The sequence below is a fragment of the Neolamprologus brichardi genome, chromosome 2 (genome assembly GCF_056152115.1).
Source record: "Neolamprologus brichardi isolate AB-2024 chromosome 2, ASM5615211v1, whole genome shotgun sequence".
NCBI lineage: Eukaryota > Metazoa > Chordata > Actinopteri > Cichliformes > Cichlidae > Neolamprologus > Neolamprologus brichardi.
In genome coordinates, this window is record NC_142105.1 from 11,111,072 (window position 1) to 11,128,318 (window position 17,247).

The 17,247-nt window shown below is 41.0% G+C and overlaps 1 protein-coding gene across 2 annotated transcripts in view; it reads left to right on the forward strand.

Annotated features, from left to right (window-relative positions):
• The first annotated feature begins 14,536 nt into the window (after positions 1-14,536).
• cplx2b (complexin 2b) overlaps positions 14,537-17,247 on the forward strand; it is a 59,565-nt gene continuing 56,854 nt past the window's right edge. For both annotated transcript variants that reach the window (XM_006797633.2, XM_006797634.2), the window contains exon 1: positions 14,537-14,748. The gene's annotated coding sequence lies outside the window, so the exon portion shown is untranslated. The remainder of the gene's footprint in view (positions 14,749-17,247) is intronic.

Consider the following 17,247-nt stretch of genomic DNA (forward strand, 5'->3'; position numbering starts at 1 on the left):
TGCCGCTGCCACAATGAATTAGGGTCCAGATCCACTAAAGGGCACTTCCACCGTTCTGGATCGTTGGTGTGCTGCATTGATTGCAGGCTTCCTGATTGATTTCTGGAGTTTGATGAGAATTTTAAATGTCCCAGCAGTGACCAAATGTACTTTGTTTCAGCTGGTCAAATTGTTCAACAAACGTCCGTCAATCAACATTATTGATCAGACTAACATTCGTTGTATTTACATGCGCTTAAGGAACCGGACTACTCCAGCTTTCCAGCGTATTCCTGCCACGTAAACAACAAACCTTGTTACCGTAATGGAAATAGAGGATTAAAGAAATCTGATTTCCCAGGTGGATTTCTCTACAGTATTTGTGAGAAACCAGATTTCTAATTGGACTTTACAAGTGTGTATGGTGGGTATGTGCATGACAGAAGACTGCTGACAGGTATATAACACTGATGGAAGAGGTGTCCATATCTTTTATTAGATTCACTCCTTATGTGTTAATAGACCTCTCTGCACTGAATCAAACTTGTTATTAATCTCTGTCTCTCTTCCACAGCATGTCTTTTATCCTGTCTTCCTTCTCTCACCCCAACCACATACATAGGGCGATAGTGGGTCAAAGAGTTGGCAGTTCGTCTTGTAACCGGAAGGTTGCCGGTTTGAGCCCCGGCTCAGACAGTCTCGGTCGTTCTGTCCTTGGGCAAGACACTTCACCTGCTACCTACTGGTGATGGCCAGAGGGGCCGATGGTGCGATATGGCAGCCTTGCTTCTGTCAGTCTGCCCCAGGGCAGCTGTAGCTACAACTGTAGCTTGCTTCCACCAGTGTGTGAATGTGAGAGTGGATGAATAGTGGAATTGTAAAGCGCTTTGAGGGCCCCGAAAAGCGCTATATAAATGCAATCGATTATTATTATTATTATTAACCAGTCGCAGCAGATGGCCCCGCCCTTCCCTGAGCCTGGTTCTGCCGGAGGTTTCTTCCTGTTAAAAGGAAGTTTTTCCTTCCCACTGTCACCAAAGTGCTTGCTCATAGGGGATCATATGATTGTTGGTTTTTTCTCTGTATGTATTATTGTAGAATAGAATAGAATTCAACTTTATTGTCATTGCACATGTCACAAGTACAAAGCAACGAAATGCAGTTTGCATCCATCCAGAAAGTGCTTCAGCCATAATATAGATATATTACAAAATATATATTAGCAATAATATAGATAAATACAGAAATGGGTCTGTTATAGGTATGAGGGTACAAAATATGGGTCTATTATGGGCATGTTACAATGTGCACGGTATGAAGGTATGTTATGAATATGCTATAACCATAAGTATGTACAGGCTGTAGTGAGTGTACAAGCTATGTACAGGCTATGAACAGGATATAAATATTAAAACTATACAGAAATATGAACTATGCAAGTTATCAGTGTTGGGAAGGTTACTTTTAAAATGTATTCCACTACAGAATACAGGCCCCAAAATGTAATTTGTAACGTATTCCATTACGTTACTCAATGAGAGTAACGTATTCTGAATACTTTAGATTACGTAATATATTATCGTGCTTTTTACAACTACATGAATATATTACTGCTGTGTGATTTATTACTATTACTGAAGGCTATTCGCCATACCAATACCAACTAGATTTTTAAATCTTAATATAAAATGAATAACAGTAGGGTGGACACAGTGTTGGGGAAAAATGGAATACATGTACCGGCGTTACATATTTAAAATACAAAATATGAGTAACTCTATTACAGTTACAGTTACCGTTTAAAAAAGTGGTATTCAGAATACAGTTACTTTGTTGAAATAAATGGATTCATATGTTAGGCTACGCCCTCTCTATTTTTTGGTAATTCCACACCACATTAGCCATGTCTGGGTCCAAACTCTGCTGCAGATCCCTAAGTCAAATGATCACTGCAGCATTACTGAGAGTTGAAAAACTGCCTAAATTATTTCATCTGTTACAGGTTATGTGATAGGTTTTTTGTTTTACTTTTAGAAATATAAGAAAAATATAATGGTCCTTCATGTAGTGAATTATTTTATTTTGCAATTTTATTTTTTTTTTGCATTTTTTTGCATGCTGCTATCAACTGTTTATAAAGTAAAACTAACAAAAAGAAAAAAACAAATCCAGTTGAACTGTGCAGCAGAAAACAGCAGACAGTTTTTGGAAACCAGCCAGAGATGTTAGTCTGGTGCTGGTGAACACCAAAACCAGACCTAACTGAGTGAATATTGCAGTTAGAATCAGCAGCTGGACCAAAACACAATTTTAATATATATATATATATATATATATATATATATATATATATATATATATATATATATATATATATATATATATATATATATATATATATTGCTCGGTGCACTTCATTGGCTTTTTTCCCCTAACAGCTTCTCAGATAATTGAGAATTTAAGCCTATGATGCTCAAACCAGATCTGAGCAGCCTCATTGTCAATCCACACAGGCTTTGTTCAGCAGCTAGTGCTCAAACATTTAATTGTTGTGTCCAGATTAAAGTTATCGATTTATTTGAGTTGGGATCTGTAGGAGATTACAGACATGTAGAAAGGCTTAATTTTAATTTGAGGTTCAATTTATCAGAAGGGTTTTTTTTCTTTTTTCAATGTCTTTCTTTTATTTCTAATCACATATTTGGATGAAAGCGAGCGGTGACGTTTGAAGATCAGAAAGCCCAAACCCAGATGATCACGTTAACATGAATTATTTGTGCTTCCACAAAGTAGAGGGCAGGGCGAATATGCCCCTCGTGTTTGAATGCACATCAGAATGAGCAGTATTCCTTATTCTCAGAAATATGTTTAAAGGATGTGAAAGTTTCCACCTGACAGACACAAAGCTTTATAATTTTTTCAGAATATGTGGTTCTTACGAAGCTCTATGAAGAATGTGAGGTAGAAGTGCTCTTATATATTGTGTGTTTGAATGAGGCTCTGGACACAAGCAGCAGGTCTGGTTCTGGTGAGCTTGGATGAATCTGGAGAGACTTCATGAATATAAACAAAGATGTGTATTTCTACATTATAGCTTCTAGCTCGGCCCACATAGTTTGCATTTTATACGAAAGGTGCTGAACCGCGTGGAGGGGGATGCCAAGCGATCACTGTATTTATTTTTTATGAAAAGCGGCAGGTGTGTTCAGCAAGCCCTGCTTGGACAAATAAAGGCTTAGTCTATCACAGACGACAATACGAGACATTTGGGTGTCTAATTTGTGATTTCAACCTCAGGGGACAAGGCAAGAATGACACAGATTACTGCTTTAACTGCATGTGCAGGAGTCAGGACTTTTCTTTCTGGGGAGGCAGTGAACTGCTGACCGCGGCAACTCTCGGCTGACTGAAGCAAATGCTCTGCGTAAAGACGAGAAGCACTGGGACACACAAGCACTCACCTCAGCAGAATTCATCCTAAAGAAAGTCATCTTTTTTTACATTTTATTTTTTCAATGCAGCTTTATTTGTTCTACAAAATGTTTGCACACCTGAATTTGAAAGACACATCAGGGGAAAAAAACCTGAAGATAAATAATATTTCAGTCTGTCTGAAGGTCCTCATATATATCAGTTGCATGTTCTGTTTAAATCATTTCCAATAAAGAGCTCATTTACATATTTTTTTCACCTTCTGTTGTCAAAATAATGACTAAATAATGACAGGAATGCAGACTGTTAAGACGAATATCATTTTAGACTTAATGTTGATTAACTGATTATCATAATTGTTGTAGTGCGACATTCTAGCACATGTAGTTAATGACCAAACTCTGTACTTGATAAATATAAACTTCAGTATAAAAAATTTATGAGCTCGGTCATAAACAAGTGAATGCAGAAAAAAAAACTTATGTGAAGATTTGGACCTTAGCTGTAGCTGCACAGAGGTGAACTGTCAATGAACTCTTGGTTCTTGATTGGAGATGTTTCGAATAACTCTATTAGTCACCTTTTGCTGCATATCCCCAGGTCTCTTCCTGGGTCTGTGCCGTGGTAAAGGGTGTTGTGCAACGTCAAGACATCTACATCATCATAATCGCCATGCTGGATTATAATTCTGAGAAGGATTTGCTCTTCCATCAGTTTCCAGGTGGACTGCAGATTCAAGACTTTCAAGGTTTTCCCTGTGGATGTGGGCTTTATCAAGGAGTCCTGCCCTCTGGATTACTTCCATGAACACAAAGCACTGAGGTGGAACACATCTGTGCTGGGAGTCTCACCACCAACATCTCTCCCCTCAAAGATAAGAACAAAATCTGCATTAGCTCAGAGTGGGTTCATTTAATAAGTATAACTGATGTGATTTGATTATTGTTTTTATTTTTGCTTTTGCTTCACTACTGCCAAGCTGCTTTCATACAACCCAATTGAAGTCTAAATTGTTGACATTCACTTGTTAACCCTGAAACAAAAAAGGCATACATCTGTGTATTAATCTATATTAGTCCAAATAGATCTAATAGGTTGCTCTAGCCTTCCAAGTACTACCTTCCCCTGGAGCGACCCAGGCTTCTAAGACCAACCCAGATTAACAAGTGCCACGATCAAGAGGGGAGCTGCCATGACAAGTCTGACTGATAAGATTTAACCTGCGAGGTTACTTGGGTTTCTTTGTATCAGGGCAACCAGTAGATGTCAAAGCAGTCACGTTGGGCCTGCTTTGACATCGCCTGCTTTGACATCGTGCTTTGACACGTTGCCCCCCCCCCCCCCCCCCCCCCCCAACCACATCTGCTCTAGAACCTTACTGCACCCTCTACTGTATAGGATCTAGCTCATACAAGCTGAACAAGACTTTTTCTAATGTGCTTTTGTGGGCCTACCGATTGTCAAAGCTTCACCAGTCCATTTACCATCTTTACCATGCACCTGTGCACTAGTTTTGGCCAGTGCAAATGAGACCACAAATACAAGCCCAGCTCCAAAGAAGCTGGGAAGCTGTGTAAAGTATTTTATTCATAGGAAACTCTTCCACTGCTGGCATAGATGCAGTATACAGTTCAGCATCATCCTACTGAACCATGAAGGACTTCGCAGAAAAAGACATCTGGATGGGCAGATATGTTGCTCTAACACCTGTATGGAACTTTCCACATGTGCCAGCTGCCAGTTCCAGTTGCTGCTAAAGGCCTGAAAATCACAGGCATCAAACACTGATTTTCAGCCTTGTCCTGTGCACACAGAGATTTCTCTGTATCTCTAAATACTGCAGATGATGAGATATTCAGTCTTCACAATGTTTTACTGAGTAAGTTTTGGCTCCAGACACGCTCAGTTGTTGATCAGTTTTGTTCTGTCATAAGCAATCCTTCCTCTTGGCTGATAACTGTCATGTTTCCTTTCATAAACAGCCTGATTTACAAACGGTTTACTGCAACCTTTATAGCAGTTGTGATGAAAGATGCAGCAGCAATTCATCTCATGTTTTCTTCTTTGAAGTATTTCCAACAATCGAGGCAAGTGATGGATCGTTTCCCGAAGCAGGAGCGATGGCTTGTTGGCTGATGATAAACTGAGCTCCCCTTGTGACTAATGGACTAATCAGTGCGGTAACACCGCACAACAAAGGAAGAGGAGGAGGTAACCATCCAAAAACAGGGAAAACAAATATAGAAGCTGTTCCACTGAAGAAAGTTAAGCCGATACCAAGGTTTTACCATGCTCCGGTGACTCCACCGTCTTCACTTTCTTGTAAATTACTTCATTTCTTTTACATTTTCTCCTCCTACATTACCCAGAATGCTGGTGAGAAAACACAAACGGCTTTTTAAGCTGAACAGGGTTGGCGAAATATGAATTACAATCTGGTGTGAAGCTTATGGAGTAAGATTCAGTCCACTGCTGTGTTTTCGCTTCAGTTTAAATGCTTTATGAAAGAATTTACTGCAGCAGGAGGAAGAACAAAGACCGGATTAATGAGGAGGAAAGGAGATAAAGGAGGGAGAGCAGGTGGGGAAGAGAGAATAGAGGAGGATGACTAAAGGAAGCCTAAATGTGGTCTGAAGAAAGGAAGCAGAGACAGCGCTATGGGAGGGGACAAGACTCAGGATAAAGTTTATAGGCCATTTATAAACACAACACCACTCCCTCCCACTGTGAGTGAAGCCAGGTATGGTATAAATGACCCTTGTGCTAATGATGTCATTTGACCACTTATTTTTTACAGACATTATTTCATACTTTAAACATTTCTTTTCCTTTGTATTTTGCTTTTGGATGCTTCCGCACCTCCACATTCAAACTGTCTTGAGCCAAAAGCAAACTGGAGCAAAATATGTCGACCTTTGATCAGATTAAAGGAGGCAAACAGCTCCTGGACTGTGCTGATCATACAGCAGGCAGAAAAGCAGCTGGTCTTTTCTGGGATTGCACATTTATTTTGTAATGATTAAAGATTTGTGGTTGGATTTGTTTCTCGAGTTTCACGGTAACGTCATCATATCACCTGTTTGTGAAATAAGTGTAGAAATTTAGGAAATGAAAAAGAAAGCATCAAAGTAAATCCAGCTCCTTTTCCTACAGTGACCTTTTCCCATCACTGGTATACGACTCTGATACACACACACACACACACGTCTTCATTCAGTCCAGTCTCATTTCACGGCGTATATACAGAGGCGCATGTTACCTGTTCAGGAGATGGTGGATAATCACATTAACAGTAAGAATCAAGGGAAATGTGTTCTTATTGAGCAAAACCACTCTGAGGATAATTTTGAACACATTAATCAAACTTCTCTAAGCCTCTAAATGTACATTAGGGGCTCAGTTCACCTTTTTTATTCTCACTTTACACTAATGACTGTACTACCTCCCAGCCAAATCAATATGTTGTGAAATTTTCTGGTGACACTGTGATACTACAAACCCACAGCTGTGTAGTGGAGAAGTGCGTGAGCTGGTGTGATGCTCACCAACTAGATATTAGTACAAATAAGACAGTGGAGATGCTGGTGGATCCCAGGTCAGTTGGAGATCACCTTCCAGTGGCTGTAAATGGCCGAAACATCCGGCAAGTTAACTCCTTCAAATACCTGGGAATTCATATTGTTGGTGATCTAAGCTTGGTTTGTCCTCAGATCCATCAGTGTTGACACTTTCTCCGTAGACTCGGGTCGTTTGGTGTTTGCAGGGATATAATGATGATTTTCTTTTATAGAGCAACAATTGAGTCAGTTTTAAGGTATGGTGTTGCTAATGGTTTGGTAATCTAACTGGCAAATCAAAAGCTTATATTTGAACTTGCAGGGACGATCGTGGGCACAACAGCTCCTGTAAACCCTCAGGAATTACTAGAACCGACCATCCTCAAGCAGGCAGATGGCATCATAACATGTTCTCTCATTTTCTGCATTCTGAGTATGTTTTATTATACTTAAGGCAAAGGTACAGAGCTTTTCTATGTAAGCATAACTGGTACAAGCACTTATTCCTTCCCTTCCATCATTTAAGATGATTAATGAACACAGACCATGAGAGGAACAGGTCCAGAATAAAAAAAAACCCCAGATAACTAATTTGGTTCTTTAATCACTTTTATCTCGTGGTTACAGATATATGTGGGTTTTTGGGGGAGGTTGGGGACTAGTGTATTTTTAATTGATTTATTTACTTATTTTAATAATAATTTTAGTAATCTTCTAATGTCTTCATTAATCTATGTAGAGTGCACTGGGTCTGTGCGATGTAACCCGTCTGTCCAAAGGGAGACAAATAAGGAGACTTTGACATTCAGCAGCCTACACCGTACACACCACAGTACTGCTTCCTCCACATCACAATTGTGTTTTTTTCAGTCAAATCTGATTCTGTCGTTCACTACTAGATGCAAAGATTTTAGTAGTCATTTGATTTCTTCTCCTTTTTTATACAAGGGCGCTTTCTTGAAGGCAGCACATGTTTATCTGTGACTGCATTTTATAAAAGCTGTAAAGACACAAACTCGTGAAATTTCATGTCGGCATGCGGATCAGTCATTTCTTCATTCGAAACATCTCAGCTGATGCCTTGAAGCGGGGGGAGCGGGGCGCTTCGTGTTAGCACTGCGATCGCAGCAGCATGACTAATCTGATGCCAGTGACTTCCTCCGGCGCTGTTTTGATGGACAGATTTTTAAAAGACCTTGTTGCGTTGTAGGAATGTTCCTGGACTTTAAAACAGCAGGTCAACTCTGAAAGTGTTGATTCTGTGAACCACTGTTGGATTTAAACACTGATGGCTCTGCAGCATGTACACATGATAAAGTGTCTTGTGAGCTGTAAACAGATGGAGCATGAATCCAGAGCATATACAGTGTTTCATATGAATTATTCACTAATGGCTGAACCTTGTTTTAAAGTGACATCTGGTTAATGAAAATGCTGCTGCTGTTCTGTAGGAGGACTTTCATTTCTGGCAAACACCGGCTGCAATTAAACAAGATTATTTTTATTTAATTTTTCTTATTTTCTGAATATTTTGAGGATCTACTCAGTTCCTAAAATAAGTTTACAAGGAAAACGAATAAAACTATAGGGATGTCCTGTGGAGACGGATTTAAGCCCCAGCACAAGATTATCAAACCTTTACAGACAAGCAGGCCTGTTGTTTACTGCTGCAGTTTTTAACTGAAGCAATAAAAATAATTATATCTGCTAAACATGAAGGCTTTATATGCTTTTGAATAAAAAATATATATGCATCCACAAATATAACCATATAAATGAGCTTACTTCATTTAGCTGTTAGCTCAAAGGGCTTTACATCGTGAGGTAAGAACCCTGTCACCTAAAGCTTCTGTTGGATACAGCACAGGTACAGATACTCTACAATATTATATATATTTTCTTAAAAACAACAAGGTCATTAAGGTAAGATGTGACTTGATTATTCAAGACCTTGTATATGAGGAGCAGGATTTGGGATCAACTGATTTTAAAGGAGCTTTTATCACATTAATGTCATGGTCCCGAGTCTTGTGACTCAGTATTTATGGTTTTTGAGTATTTATATTCTTTATTTCTGGTTATTTCTGGTTATACTTTAGTGGTTTTGTACTGTGCCTCCTGTGTGCTGTCAGTGTATTCTGCTTTGTTTCCTGTGTCTCGTTATGTCAGATTAACTCCGGCTGTGCTTCCCTCCTGTTTTCCATCCCCTCTTTACTCCCTGGTGTATTTAAGCCCTGTGTTTTCCTCTGTCCATTGTCATGTTGTACCCTTGCTGTGCTGTTCCTCCCTTTGCGGTCCTGAATTCAGTCCTTGGTTTGTTTTCCTAGTTTGTGTTTCTTATTTTCTGGTGTCCAGTTTAGTTTCCAGTTTTCATGGTTTTGATTTGTTTTTTGTGAAGTTTATTTTTAATGGAAAGTCTTCCCAACAATAAGTTTCCGTGTACGAGTCCTGTGTTTGGGTCCTACATCCTGCCTGCCACAGCACACCCCTGACAATTAAACTTATAATAATGAATTATAACAGCCCCGCCTCATAAACAAGATGCAATTAAATAATGTTTTTCATCACTACTTGGACTGTATTCTAGTATCAGTATTATGAACAGTAAAATTGGCAAAGCCAACTGGAGTTGGTTTGGTTTGTATTTGTTTATAGAGAAACCAGATGGCAGCAAAGTCCATTTAGCTATAGTTTTATTTCACTTCAACATGTATTATTTAAATACATTAACTCTATTTTCTCAAAGACTCATTGCTGCAGCTTCTCTGTTTTTAAGTCCCACATGTGACGTATTTTTCCTCGGTTGGAGGCTAGCCTGCAGACGGTGTGGACACAGAGCACATTAATTAGCTTTATTTTCTTCTGCTAGGACAGTGGTGTTTTAAAGGCATGGTGGGTTAATTCAATTACATGCTCATGTCTGTTTTTTCCACAGAGCTGTCTCAGGCCACAAATACACAGCACAAGGTTCACGTCACTCTTCTCTGAAGTGTTGTCTCAGCCAGCTGTATGTGAGCAGGAATAAATCCTTAAATTCTTCAGACTATGATGACAATAAAAATCATATTTTATATATTATTTACTCTATTCTTTTCTAACAATGCACTTCTTTTATATACTACAGACATAAATGTGTTTGAACCTAGAAAATGAAGTCACTGAAGAAGTGCCAAAACCTGCAGTTCCTCTAATGTCCAGCAGAGGCTCCAGCAGGGAGTCAATCCCCACATGTTCACAGCCTGACACAAAAACTGTTTTGGAGCATTTTAATAACATTATGTGACCAATAAAATGGCTGCTGAGAGATTATACTAACAGAGCTCCAGTTTGAGCAAGCGAAATTGTAAACTGATTTTGTTTTGGATGTTAGCACTAATTGGCACAAATCTGTCTGTTGCAACCTGATAGTCTGTGCTTGTTCAAATATGGTCCTTCTTCCAATAAATGACAACCAAAAGTCAAAGTGTTATATCCAGAACAAAGTCTCATATATGCTGCTGTGTTTGGAGAAGTTGTACTCGTAGCTAATTTATTTGGAAAACTAAATTTAACATCCAGAACATTTCATCGTCGAGCCAAATTTTTGCCTTCTCTGTAGCAGCTGTGGTGTGATCGCCTTCCCGCCCCTGACAGTGTCATTTAATATGGAGCTAATCTAGCACTGCATTTATATTACAGATTCCATTTTCTGAAAATGTGCTGAGTTCATTCTCAGCAGCTTGGAAACTCATTTCATTTACACTCAGTTGTACTTAGTCCTATTTTACAGCCTAAACTTCATTAAAGTAAATGGGAAGTGTTGAGTATTCAAGGGTGATGTGCAGAGTCGTCACTACAGGGGGATAAAACTGATGAGCCATACCACGAAGATATGAGAAAGAGTTGTTAAAGCTAGGCTAAGATGAGAGGAGATGATCAGTGAGTGGCAGTGTGGCTTCCTGCTGAGAAAGAGCTCCACAGATGTGATGTTTGCTTTGATAGCGCTGATGGAGAAGTTTAGAGAAAGTCAGAGGAGATTCACTGATGATAGGGTGCCAAAAGAGGAAGTGTGGTGCTGCCGGGAGTATGTGAGGGTGGTGCAGGACATGTATGAGGACAGAGTGATGAGGGTAGGAGTGACAGATGGGTTGAAGGTGGGGGGTGGGATTACATCAGGGTTCTGCTCTGAGCCCCTTTTTGTTTGCAGTGTTGATGGACAGGCTGACAGATGAGATCAGGGAGGGGTCTCTGTGGATGCTGATGTTTGCAGACAACACTGTGGTCTGTAGTGAGAATAAAGAGGAGGTGGAGGAGAGGCTGGAGAGGTGGAGGCATGAGCTGGAAAGAAGAGGAATGACAGTCAGAAGAAGCAAGACATAACACATGTGTGGGAATGAGAAGGACACAGGTGGACATGCAAGGAGCAGAGCTTTGGAGGAGAGAGAATGGATATATTAGACAAAGGATGTTGAAGATGGAGCTGCCAGTCAGGAGGAAAAGAGGAAAACCATACAGGAGGTTCATGGATGTACTAAAGGAGGACATGCAGTCGGTGTCCTCAGTCATGACAGAGGAGGATGCTGGGAAACAGAAGCAGATGATCCACCATGGCGACGAAAGTTTAGTCTCCAAAAAAGATCCAAATTGTCTATTCATTGCATTTTGTGTAGTGAGTAATCTCATGTAGACCAATAGTGTTTACACTGACAGGAGATGTGCTGTTTAACAGAAATGTGGTTATGTAATCGCAGCCCGGCCTTGTAACAAAATGTGTGATGGCATACTGTTTCACAGTTAAGAGTTTTTATGGAATATCAGTGGGGTGGGACTCTTGGTGCTGGAAACTGGAACTGTGTAAAATGCTGTACGTGTCTCTGCAGAATACAGAATGCAAAATAAGCTAACCGCAATAGCTTGTCAATGTCTTTTAAAGTCAGGAATGAGGCAGGGGATCAGTTCTTGCTTGACCTGATTCATTTGCCTTCTCTTCGTGGGGCTTTAGTCTGCCTGGAAAAACCTTAAAGCCTTGTAGTACTGCAGACAACTCAAGCTGACATCTCCTTTGATGCACAATTTAAAACACACAGCCTGACATGATATGGGCCTTGATGGAAAGTCAGTTAATCATCAAATTGATGTTTGACTTTTTTTTAAAAGTAGAGGACATCTCATGCTCACAGACATCTGTATGAAATTTCATAGAAATAATATTTAAATATGTATGAGATGCAAAGAGAGAAAGACGAAGAAAATAAGAGTAAATTATCAACGCAGTCTAAAGTTTCATGATCACATTTGTACACTGATGTTGTGCAACATGACAGAGTCTTCTTATCCAGCCAATAATCACCTGCCTACATTTTTTTTTAATCATTGATTTCTCCAGGGGAAGTGGGTGTGTAATGCTGTGTAAGCAGCCTTAGCGGCGCCAGCAGGATGTAGTGGCAGTAAATATGGGCAAATGTCACTAATGGCAGCATCCACGATTGGAGTTTCACATCATAACACCAGCACCACTGACTTTGCAGACTTAACTAAATCTTAATAGCTGGTGACTGAATCCTCTGTTTTCAGAAGCCTAGGGATGGTTTTGTTTGCTTGTGTCTAAGCCACTTATTTGTTCATTAACACAAAAATGAGTGAAATGCGACCTTGCAAAAGTGGGAACCAGGAATCTTGACCATGCAAAGACAAACATCTGGTGACATTAACCCCGACAAGCAGCCTTTAAATGATTTTAAATTAGAGGATTAGCGTGTCAAAAATGCATCTCTAACACATTAACCAGCTAGAACATCCAAAGATGGAATCTGCTTTGGAAAAAGAAAAAGGTCTAAATAAATGCGCACATGGTGCACACAGGAGTAACCTCCCCCTGAACCCACATGATGGATGTTTTGGAGAGGTGATGTGATTGCCATAACATAGATTAGTATCCTCAGACGGCATAAAAGCCTGGGGAAATGACTGCCTCTGGGTAAGAGCCATCATTCTTTTGAAATATTTAAGGTTGCTTTGCAGAAGGATTTTTTAAAAGTAAAAATATAGACATTTCATTATTTAACCCCAACACAACATCTCTGCATAACTAAGTACAAACCATCTTTCAGTGTCCATGATGTAATTGTAGAGATTCAAACATATTCTTCATACGATTTTATATACATGAGAAAATGTATGTTTTTGGTTGTGTAATTAAAGGAAATGATATGAAAACTGATAACACTGATTCACTTTAAATTTAGAAGGTTAATAAAGTGAAAATGTTTCTGAGTGAATCTCAGAAAGTTGATTTCCTTACCTGGATTATTGAACATGGAACAAGACAAACAAAAAACAAAAACTTTTTTGGGTCATTCACTGCTGCAGTATTTAATCTCTGCATTTCTTATGCTTACTAATCCCTGACAGTACACCTAATGTTGTCACTTTCTGTAAGAAGTGTTTGAAGTGTAGAATAAAGACGCCAGTACAGCATCTGCGCTCATGATGCCCACATGCAAAGATGGGGTTTGATCTCAAAACGCATATTAATAAATAAACCTAAACTAATGCCTGGTGGTGCTTAATTGTAAGGACTGCGAGTTTGTTTCGATTCGGCTGATTCAGCCGTGATGTTAGCGTGACACGCAGGAGGCAGCACCTGTCCTATCTGTTTGCACAGGATCTGTGTACATGCGTGTGTGTTTGCTCAGCGATAAAGGAGCTTGGTAATGACACGTTAACAATGACTGCATTAGCGTTAGGCATCACGAGGCTTCGGATTGACGGCCTCCGGCTACGCAGGATGCTCTGAGAGCTGCTGGCCCCGAATGCATCAGCGGCACCATTGTTTTGATTCATAAAGAAATAAAAGCCAGTATGTGGCCTTTGCATCTGTTCTCGGTCACATTGTGAGCATTTATTAAGTTATAAACTACCTACAGCTGCAAGACAATAAAATCTGAACATCCTGTTATTTCATGTCACTGTTTCAACTCCCATGAAGGCTTGATGACTCAGGACCAGCTGTTTGACGACTCTAGGCTATTTTAAACTTCCAAACTTTCCCTTGAAGCCTGCATTGTTCAAAATTAAAGTGACACATGCAAGTCCCCCTGTCTGGCGCTTTCTTTCACTTCTACGTGTACAGCAGGCTAACTTTGAATTTACAAACAGCTGCTGCTGCTGGCTTCCTGTCGTGCGCCCACGTGGTCCACATGCATATTTCTATGAATGCTATTTTTTTTAAATGGCAGTGTCAGGCCTCTGTGTGAAAGAAGTAGCATTCGGTTATCAAAGTGTCCTCTGATCACATCTGGCAAAATAAAATAGATGGCATACTGTAAACTGGAATATTCACGCCCGCAATCAAAATAAATGAATTCACCGACACCCCATTAAAACCTCTGAGGGTAAAATCCTATTTTGTGTTCTGGCCTCTTTTTAATTGTGCACCTTTGTCAGCTTAAACACTGTTCTCTTTGAATGAACTTTATGTGTATCCTAACAGGCTCACTTGTTGGTGGTGGCGTGCGCACTTTGGAGAATTTAAACAAAGCACAAAGCAGCGTCTCTACTTTTACACGGATTCGCGCTCCTGTTGAGAATCTGTCGCCATATGCTCTCTCTCTCTCCCGTCTTGGAGGAACAGAGTGGAGGCTGTGAGGTAATAGTGCGCAAGAGGGGGTGGTGGAGAGAAAGAGAGCGCGCGCGTGTGTGTGTGTGTGAGAGAGACTGGATATAGGACAGGCATCAAACGAAAGCTCTCCTGCAGACTGGTCGGGATCCCATCGGCCCCTCGGTCCTTCAGACGCATCAGGTTAGTGAAAGCAAACGCAGCGCATGTTAGACGATGAGAGAGCCCGAGCTGCCGGGACGCCGCGGGGACCCCCGGTGCTCCGTGCTTGTTTGTGCTTTAGTGCTGCAGCTCTGATGGATGGAGGGGGAGCTGGCACTCTCGGTGAGGCAGACGGTTTTAGGCGTGAGGCTGTTTTGGTCTCGGTGTGTTTGTGCACGCGGGCGGGCTGAAGGTACGCGCTTCACCTGCTGGCGCGATGTCTGTGCACAATCCGCGCGGCTGTGGGCTGAAAGAGCCACTTCTGGCACCGGGGCGCGGAACACAAAGGCATGCTGCGGATATCTCCCCCTCCCTCCTGCTCCTCCTCTCCCCTCTCGCTCTGTTCCTTCCGTTTTCTTCCAGGTAAAGGCGGATCTCCTCAATCCTCCGCCGCCATCACTCGCATTCAAAGGTGTGCGTTTTGTGACAGAGACGGGAGAGGAGGACGAGGCTGTAGGGGAGTCAGCCGAGGGAGGAGGGCCTGGCCGGCTCCGGTTCTCCGCAGTGTTGGTGTTGGTGTCGGCGGGGCCGGCCGGCGGAGAGCCGGAATTATTTATAGCAGCCAGCGCGCTGATTGGCTTTATGAGCAGAGGGTGCCGTCACAGAGGAAGTCTCCGTTTGTGTTTGGCATCGTGAAAATCAAGTGTGTGCCTCCGTGCATGCGCACACATGCGCACGCGCTTTTGATTAGCGTTTGATAGGCGGTGTGTGTGGAAGTGAGTGAGGCACCCAGCCAATCACCTGTAGAAACGTAAGAGCAGCGGATCATTTACTCAAGTTTCCACCGCATGCTTCTCACAGACACAGTTACTGCAACTCTCACAGCTCTGAGCACGACGTTTATTTCAGATAAAGATTTCACTGACAGTGTCAGAGCCTTCAGTGGTGCCTGATCCTGGATGGGTTAGTTTATGATGTGTGCCACAGACAAACAGCTCAGCAGTAAAATGTCTCTCAGACGTTCCTGCATTAACTAAATGTTTGTATTGTTATGTTTTTATATTCCCTGTCACAGGGAAAGAAAGTAAATGTGTAAAAACGTAACTGTCTTTCAGCTCAACATAAAACTAATCTACATGACACATACATATCAGCTACCATCATAGATCAGTCAGCACTTCAAATACTTCACTGCATTCGTACAACTGATGTCTGATAAAGTCAGTAAAGCGTTAAGATATTTTACTCTGAGTACATCTCGCTGATTCTTTGTCCACTGATGTTTTGATGTTAGGTAAGATGAATGGACACTAGATACTTGTACATGTTTTTATATTTAACAGTCTTTAAAACATCAGTGGGGAAAAAAGATAAATGATGTATTTTTAGTGAAATAACTGAATTTGAACTTTAAAGTTTAATGAATCAGGTGTTAATCATACATCGGTGTCTTAAAGTTTCTCACCACCAGACGTCCTGCTGTTTGAGCTCCATCCAGTGCATAGTCTAGTTCTTACCTAGCATTTTTCTGCTCTGCTTCAGTACTCAAAGTAGCCTTGTTCATCCATTCACACACATACAGGATCCACTCAGTGTTCAGTATCTTGCTGAACTTTGACATGCAGACTGGAGCAGCCAGTCGTAGATGACTTCCTGTGTATCCACCTTTTCTCAAGCAGCCAAACACTTGACCACCTTTTGTAGTGTAGGATTTAGTAAAATTGTTATTTTACACTCTCACTGTAAGTGTCATTAAAGTGTGAGATTGCATGCATATCTGAATTCTTATGGTCAGCCCACCTGAGATAAAGGTGGCAGTCATGTGTCACCCAGCGCTCCCACAGACTGCTGTGACTCCAGACACGAGTGTGGTTGTTCTGATTGTGGTTGTGTTGACTGCAATGCTGAGATGACACTTGGGTCTCTGCTACTGTATGTAACGCTGTTGAGTAATAGCACATATTATGATAAAAGCTTTGCCATTTGAAATCCCATGTGGTTTCATATCATATCAGACATATTCATATCAGCCCAGATTCAACACAACCGTAGATGGAGCAGTAATCTCTGCTGCCACAGTGCCACCTTCACATCCGAGTAACTGACAGTAAATTTATTTACATGTTAAGAATCACATCATATCGCCTTTCTGCTGTATCTGCAAAGAGCTTCCCTAAACTCATATAGTTCCTGGACTGGACAAAAAAAAATATCCCACAACCAGTTCCTTTGAAGAGAACATTTAATCTGAGTTAAATCCAGATCACATCACACACATCACAGACAGTCAAGGTGAGGAGAATGATCTGCTGTCTATCCTGCATTGATCCCGTAAGTGTGCGTAGAAAAGAATGCATTTCCATGATCAGCACTGCATTGCTTTTCTGTTCTCACAAAAGAAAATCAGCCAGTGTTCAACAGTTGAATAAAACCGAGCATCGCTGGCTTTGTGCTCCTGAGCTGTGAGACGTTTGAGTGACAGCTGCACAGAAAAAAATCGCCCGCCGTGTTGGCATTCTCGCTCTGTCTGTCACCCCACTG